Genomic DNA, 6000 nt, shown 5'->3' with positions numbered 1-6000 from the left:
ACAGAACACCCAAGAAGGAGCCACAGCAGTTTGTCTGCTCCAGATAAAAATAAAAACAACTGCAGCAATACCCTTTGTGAAGTGCTATTGACTGATTTGGAGCCAGGCTGAGGATTCAGCAGCGAGATTAAAAAACTGTCATTTTCTGCCATTATTAAGTAAATTACTTTTAGTGCTGCTAAACACATTATACAAGGAGAGCTCGGCATGATGCTTTCTTGCCCATAAGATCCTGCCTGACTAAAAACACACACATTTCAAGGCACCACTTCTAAACTGGCTCCTCAAAAGAAAGATGGGGAGGCAGGCAAAATGAGCCTGCTGGGGAGTGCGGTGCCCAGAGGCACCTTGGCCATTCTCTGAGGAAAGAACCCAGAGCGGTGAGGGGGGAGCTGCCCGAGCGAGCCGCACAAGCCGCGGGCCGCCTCCTTCCCGGGCACCCGTGCTTGGACCGTGCCGTGCCGTGCCTGTCGCAGCATATACCACAACACATATCGCAGTTGAGACGGCCACGATACACAGAATATCGCCATATAATATCAGAAAGCTTCAAGCATCCCCATACAGAACAACACCATACCTCACCAGAAGGCTTCGAGTGTCTATTCTTTATTACTCTTCAGTCCAACCTTTTATACCCTTCGTCTTACATGCCTTACACCTGTGTGCCCTCTGTATCCTTTGGTGATTGGTCAGTGCACCTCGGCACTCCATGTCCCATTACCTTCAACCCTGTTCACCTGTCCTGCACAGCTGTAGCCCACTGGGGACAAGCTTGGCTGCAGCCCCACTCCCAATCACCACAAACTGTGTGCCTACATGTGCCTTTGCCGTGCCTGTGCCGTGTGTGGCGCCCTCGGTGCCTCCCAGTGCATGTCGCCGGCCCTTGTGGCGCCGCAGGTCCTGTGGGCGCCCGGAGCTGGCGCTCGGAGCTGCCCAAGCCGCTGGGGAGCCGCAGCGCGTCCCACGTTGGCAGCACTGCCCGTCCATGCCGCCCTCTCGGGGATCCAGACCGCCGCCACTGCGCGGGGCGACCTTGTCTGCCGTGTGCCGAGCGCCTGTCCTCATTGTTTCCCTTGCCCTGGTCCTTGCCCTCACGCTCATCCACAGCCGGGGCCCGGAGCCCGCCGGGTGCTTCGGCTGCTGGCCGCGCCCAGCAGGCCGTGTCAGGGCACACACTGCAGCCGGGAACCGCCGCCGGCGGCCAGGCCGCAGCAGCCCTTCAGGGCAGCCCCGCACTGCCACCGCCGGTGCCTTCAGGGCAGCCCCGTACTGCTACCGCCGGTGCCTTCAGGGCAGCCCCGTACTGCCACCGCCGGTGCCTTCAGGGCAGCCCCGTACTGCCACCGCCGGCGCCTCGGAGCTCAGTGAGCCGGTCCAGGGCAGGCTGCACCGCCCGGCTGCCCGCGGCAAGCAGGCCTGGCTGCGGCCGTGGTGCGGGTACCTGAAGAGACTGGGACAAAGCGGACGAGATGTGTTTTAAAGCTCACATGTTCACATTGTGCTGTGTGCTGCTGGTTGACTGGTGGAGCAGCAGAACAGAAAGTCTATTTTTGCATCTGGGACAGTAGCAGGTGCCAACAGTTCTGATGGCATAGGGGGGTTGAGTGGGCTGCTTTTCCAAAGGGGCAAGGCAGAGTAGCTGGGGAATTGCCCTGGAAGTCCAGCACAGCATTCTTGGAGCGATCATCAGACTTCCAGTGGGCCCCACCTGCTCGGGTTGGGACCTGGCCCCACCCTGAGCCTCCCTTCAGGAGTGCTGCATGGATAGTTACATAAAAGGTTAAGTTATAGTTTGAAACTTGTCAGCATTAAGTCAACAATAAATTCATAATACGGTTTAAATGAAGTTTTTTCTCTAGTTCAGGTAGATTCCTGTCTCTTGACTTTTTTTTTTTTTAGAAACCAAGGTAGAAATCAGGAATAAACCTGTGGTTTACAGGGCAAATTTGTGTTAATATGGGTGCAATATTTATTCATTTATGTATAATCAGGGTTTCTAGAATGAAGTGTTACAGTCCTGTGTCTCACAACATGCAGAGCTAGACCGAAACAGCAGACTCACCAGATGTTTTGTCAGCCCGGCATACCTTCACAGAACAGCTTTCCATTTTGCCAGCAGCCACAGCTTTTGGTTCCTTTTGTCACCCAACCAAAGCAACTCACCTCAGCAATTATCATTTGCTGATTAGTTTCAGTTATGCAATCACAGCTGAGATTTTGGCAGCCTGTTCTGGAACAGATTTATTAACGATGATCAATTATGACCAGGTGGAATTTCTGACAGATTTTTTTTTGTTGTTATTGTTGCTTGACGATATATGGGAAGTCTCCCATTAGATAAATGCAGTTAATGAGCTGACCCTGCCATCTGCTGTCATTTCTGCTGCTGCTTCCATGGTTTAGTGCCTGCTCAGAGTCTCCCAGGTCACTCCCTCTCCTTCAGCTCAGCATGGAATACAAATCTTTCTAATGAGCCCACACAGTGTTGAGGATTTGTCATTCATGCTGTGCCTGGTTTCATGTAGCACAACTGCTGAAAGCTTCACTTGCAAGATGGGCTGGTGTTATCTTCAGTAAAAATAGCACTGAACCAGAAAAGGCTCACTGAGAGAATTTGCAAAATCTACCAAGTTTCCCAGTTATCAAGATAAATAAGCGTAGAGTTGGTGAGAATGACAAACAGCAATTTTGTCTTTCAATTTGACATTTTGATTGTTTCTGTGTACTTTACGCAGCTGCAGCTGTTGCAGGTAAGACAATTGTGTGCCTACCGGGACAGCTAGTTAGGATACTCAGTGCACCACAAGTACATCACTGCTGCAGCAATATGGACACCAAAGAGAGGGCAACATTCCATGGTGCCCGTCCATGCCCACCTCATCCTGCCTGAGGCACATACAGAAGCACACTTTCCACAGCAAGATGGAACTCACCCATTTTTTGTCCTTGTGCATAGGTGCGAGGGGCCCACAGTGAACTGAGTTTTAGCCTTTGAAGGTATGAGTTAAAAAACTACCTAGAGAATATAGATGTTCTTCTCTGAACATGGAACACCGAATGGCCTGGGTTGGAAGGGACTGTAATTGCCTTGTTACAACCTCCCATGCTGTGGGCATGCACACCTTCCACTAGATCACGTTTCTCTAAGCCCCATCCAACCTGGCCTTGAACACTTCCAGGGATGGGGCATCCACAAATTCTCAGAGCAACCTGTTCCAGTGCCTCACCACCCTCACAGTAAAGAATTTCTTCCTGACATGTAATCTAAACCCTACTCTTTTTCAGTTGGAAGCCATTGCCCCTTGTCCATGACCACCTCTGGTGGTACACTGACCAGTCTTGTCTTATTTCTGCTGTCCTACCCTGTCACAGGACTGAAGAAAAACAAAGAAAACCCTGAAAACCATTTTCTTTGAGTACAAGACAAATATCGTAATTCAAATCTACACAAACTCCAGAGAAAACCATTTCCCAGCATTATCTCACACAGAGGGAAAAACCCAGTAAAGCATGTGGTGAAAATACAGTACTTCTCAAAATGTAGCAAAGATTCCAGAAGTCAAAATTGATCTTTATGGCCTGAAAACCAATTTTCTCTCTTTTTTTCTCCCTGCTTGCTCCCCTGTAGCCCCTGTCTGCATGTTCAAAGTAGTGGGTTATGACTTGCTTTGATTTTGCTTGCTTATCATCATGCAGCTCAGGTTTTACAGCTATAAAAAGTCCACTGAATTATAGCTTCAGGGGGATTGACAAGATGTGCTTTAGTTCTGAGACAGAGCTTGGAGGGGGAACTGTAGATGGAAGAAAACTCTCCTTGGCAACATAAAAAGCCTCTGTCCAGTGTGCACAATCTTTTCTTGCTGAACTTAATGGCCTGAGAAGAGCACAGCACAGTAATATTTTGTTGCTTCAACTCCTAATACACTAGCTCAAAAAAAAAAATGAGTTTATTGATATGTTTTGTTCCTTGTAAAGTATTTTGTGCTCATGTTAGAAAGTTTCATTTTTTTCAGATGGGACCAAATTCATTAGGTTCCAGCTGCTTTCACCCAACTCCTCTTGGACACATGCCGTTTCTAAAACCTTGGTATGAATCTTCAGATTAATTCTACTGGGTGTTGTATCACATCCTTGGATTTACCACAGCACTGTACTTACAAAGGTGAACTGAATATCTCAAAAAGAAGCACAGAGATCAGGCTGTATCACACTCTGCTTCAGCACACCTGCAGCAAGACCTCCTCTCACAATACAAGGCAAAAAGAGACTGGCATGGGGGTTCAGATGGACAGCTGCCTCTCCAGGGCACATTCAGAGTAAGGGCAAATCATTGCACACATTACATCCCTTGAATGTAATGTGGACCAAAGACCCAGAGGAATGGTCTCTCAAATCAACTTAGGCTTAAAGTGTAGATTCAGCATTTCTTCCCTGCCCCTACCCATGCTCAGCAATCCTAAAATAAAACTTACACCCTCCCCCTACCCTGTCTGTCTACCTGGCATTACTTTCTCCATTAAAAGATCAGGAACCAAGGCAAAGGATTCCCTTTTATAGGACATGCTAGGACTGAGCCTCCCCTTTTAGCAGAGCCTGCCAGACATTGCCTACATCCCACCTCCTGATTTTGGTAAATTAGTTTAGTCCCTGTCCTTGAGCTATTGTTCTATCTGTGAACACAAACTCCCACAAGAATAGCTTTATGGGTAAACTTCCCCCTCAGCTTTTGTTCCCAAAGCCCTTGCTTATAAGTCCCCCCTGGGAACAGTTGCTGTGCTGCATCCCATTCAGGCTGTGCTTTTGAAATATTCCCCACAGGAAAGTCAGAAGTAGCTCCTTGCTGATGGTCTTTCTTTTGAAAAGCAAGAGGAAACACTTCAAGGGAAGTCAGTGAGGTCAACAAAAACCAGCAGGAATAGTAGTGTCTCACAAATAAGCAAGAATGCTATGCAGAGAGTTCTTCAGCAGAATTTTCCAGAAGTAAAATAAATTGGAATACAGAAGTGGATGTAGTTCCCATAGCAAATCAATGATGTGAACCATTTAAATATTTAACCAAAATTTCAGCAGCTTATGAACTATCAAAGAAGATATTTACTATGAAATTTTGACATTAATTTGCTCACTAAAATACTGAGATGTTAATTGCAAAATGCACTGCATCAGTTATGCACCATGAGTTAAGAAAGTAACTGTTTGGCAGAAAAATATTTGAATATTTTGTAAGTCTTTGCTATTTAGAAATTCTGCCTTTGCAACTCATGACAGTCAGTCTTCTCTATCCTCTGGTTAGCCACAGCAAAAGAGAAAAACCCCCACTGCAAGGCCTTTGTAAAATAAAAACACCCTCTGTTTTGTCAGGATTTCCAACTTCCCTTCCACTCCCTTCAGCTCAACCAGTAGTTAAGCTGGTATAGCATCACACTACAAAATAGCCTAAAGAAATATATTCAGTACTTCAGTTTCAGGTAACATTTCAGTTTCTCCCACCACGTCTCCTGGCTGAGTCAAAACACACTTGGATAATTGTCAGGCTATCAAAGGTTCTGCCTAAGTTTTATTTGCGCTTTTTTCCCCCCCCAACTGTTGACCTTCTTTTCCCTTCTCCCAACAGTCTTCCTGGCATGAATATCAGTCAGTTAAAGAAGAGATCTGAACTGTGTCCATAACACAAGTTCTAACCTAGGTAGGTTTGCCCAGCTGGAATGTGTCCATAACACAAGTTCTGACCTAGGTAGGTTTGCCCAGCCTGGAAGGCTGCATCCCCACTGAAGTCTGATAGCCCTCAGCCTGTCAAAATAGACACACCAAGTTCCTTACTGAGCAATTTTTTTAAAAAAAAAATAATGTTATTTCTTCAGCAGCCTTATTTTACCACCCAGGAAGAGTCCCTAACCTGGTGCTTATTGCACACATGAGATATGCATGTGTGCAATAAAACCTTTGCTATTCCTGAGATTTGAACATTTAGCTATTCAATTGTTAATGTTATCCAAA

Source organism: Melozone crissalis, unplaced genomic scaffold (genome assembly GCF_028551555.1).
Source record: "Melozone crissalis strain CALT ecotype California unplaced genomic scaffold, PUWL_Pcris_2 ptg000004l_1, whole genome shotgun sequence".
NCBI classification, from domain to species: domain Eukaryota; kingdom Metazoa; phylum Chordata; class Aves; order Passeriformes; family Passerellidae; genus Melozone; species Melozone crissalis.
This window is presented reverse-complemented; position numbering follows the sequence as displayed.